Raw genomic sequence first — 2595 nt, forward strand, 5'->3', positions numbered from 1 at the left:
CTCAGCAAGAAGGAGAGAGCAGAGAGGTGGATAGATGGCATAGCCACGATGGGAGGTAATGCGGTCAAAACTGACGTAGAAATAGCGGAGGCTTTTGCTACCCACTATGAAACCTTATACAAAGCGCGCGACCTGGCGACTTACGAGGAGGCCCTTCAGTATCTGGACAACACCACCTTGCCGGTCCTTCCACCGGAAGAAGTGGACACATTTGAAGCTGACATAACGTTAGAAGACATCACGACCGCTATTGCCAGACTCCGACCGGGTAAAACACCGGGCCCGAATGGATTCCCGGCAGAACTCTTTAAATGCACATCAGACCTGCTGACCCCCCACCTTCGGGGCCTCCTAGTAGACGCCCTTGAGATCGGAGAACTCCCTCCGGATCTTACTATGGCCACAATTATACCATTAATCAAGGAGGGTAAGCCACGAACTGAATGTGCCTCCTACCGGCCGATATCTCTACTCAACACGGAAGTAAAAGTGCTGGCGACCATCCTAGCGGTTCGCTTGAGGGCGGTCATAACAGGTCTGGTACATATGGACCAGTCAGGTTTCCTACCTGACAGGGCAACGAAGCTAAATCTCCGCAGAACTCATAACTGGCTCCAGGAGGTAAAGGAGAGGGAAGACCCACACTGGTTCCTCTCCCTGGACGCTGAAAAAGCGTTCGATGCGGTACATTGGCCCTTTCTGTTTGCAGTGCTCCGGAGATTTGGATTCGGTCCAAAGTTAACGGCGTGGATCAGACTACTCTATACCGGCCCAAGGGCTAGGGTGAGGGTTAATGGAACGCTCTCCCGAATATTTCCTATCCAGAGAGGTACTAGGCAAGGATGCCCCCTGTCCCCACTTCTCTTTACACTTGTAATAGAAGCCCTAGTGGACAGGGTCAGACACAATGCAAATATGCACGGCTTCACTGATGGGGCGACGACGCTCCCCCCCGAAAAGATTTCGCTTTACGCGGATGACGCCCTGCTCTATATAACAGAGCCCGAGACGACCGTACCGGAGCTCTTCCGAGAATTGGAACAATATGGGGAGATGGCGGGCCACAAAATAAATTGGCACAAATCAGTACTATACGACCCGAAGGGGAGAAATCAGTGGGGGAGTTTACCAGGGGAACTGACGACGACAGCAGAAGGGTTCCAGTACCTGGGGGTTTATATTACGACGAACATCCCTCTCTCGTTCCAAAAAAACGTGGAGCGTATCATCGTGAACGCGGTGGCGGATATGGACCGTTGGAGACGGCTCCCTTTAACACTCCTGGGCAGGGCAGCCATGTATAAAATGGTTGTCCTACCGAAATTTCTATACGCCCTCCAAAACGAGTACTATCCGCTGCCAACTACGGTCTTCTCCAGGATCCATGCAGATTTGCGATCTTTCCTCTGGCTTGGGAAACAGGCGAGGGTGGCCCTGGCCACACTACAAAGACACCAGTACAACGGGGGAATCTCGCTTCCCAATTTGGAAGCCTACTACTGGGTGGAACATCTGACTCCAATCAATGATTGGCTCCATGCGGCGGCGGACCACCCGACATATTCCCTGGAAAGAGCTAAACTGGCGCCCAGAAATATACTGCAGTATCTCTATGGGGATGCGAGGAGAGCCCACCTTCTCCCTGCTACATCCATAACGCTAAGGGCCTGGACGAAAGCTACAAAACGCATGGGGTGGGAACACAAACCTACAAGGCAGACACCACTGTGGTATTGTCGCTGGCTACATGAGTTACATAAACTACGTGGATTCCAGAGATGGGACGACATTGGCATTTCTACTATTGGAGATGTAATAGCCAAGGGGGAACTAAAGTCGTTCAGGGCCCTCCAAATGGAGTTCGGGTTGCACACCACGCAACATTTCAAATAGGTACTGCTGCGCCATGCCTGGCAGACCCAGAATATCTTGCTGCTTGATATTCCCGAGTATGCACCACTGGAGGGGAGACTGCTCCAGGAACACATGGTTGGACAGGCGGTGTCCCTCACATATAAAACACTGACGAACCATATGTTGGATGACTTAACAAAACTTAGACAGGTATGGGAGGCGGAGGTAGGGGAGATGGAAGACCTGGACTGGGAGATAATCTTGACACACCCCCGGGATTCCGGGAAGTGGCCATCAAGTCCAGGCTGCGACTGATCCAATTTAACTTTCTCCCCAGAACATACTTCGACAGGGTACATCTATACAAAATGGGGAGAATAGAGGGACCATGATGCCTTAGGTGCCGGCGGGAGGACAGTATGGACCTGTTCTGTCATACAGAGGTACTGGTCGCTGATCTTTCAGGAACTTGAAGAAGTCCTCGGGCTCCCATCCCTATAGACCCTAAGTTGGCGCTGCTTGGTATGTCGACCGAAGTAGACCTGACCCGCCCACTACTCATTTTCCTGGTCCTGGCATTAGTAGTTGCCAAGTGGGACATTGCAAAACATTGGGGAGCGCCAGAATCCGCGGACCTAGAGGAGTGGAGGAGAGGTTTAGACCTGTAAATGGCAGCGGAGAGGGTCACGTACAAGGCGAGAGGTTGTCCCCGGAAATTCAGGAAAGTTTGGTCTAAATGGA

The sequence above is a fragment of the Lissotriton vulgaris genome, unplaced genomic scaffold (genome assembly GCF_964263255.1).
Source record: "Lissotriton vulgaris unplaced genomic scaffold, aLisVul1.2 SCAFFOLD_3423, whole genome shotgun sequence".
Classification (NCBI taxonomy): domain Eukaryota; kingdom Metazoa; phylum Chordata; class Amphibia; order Caudata; family Salamandridae; genus Lissotriton; species Lissotriton vulgaris.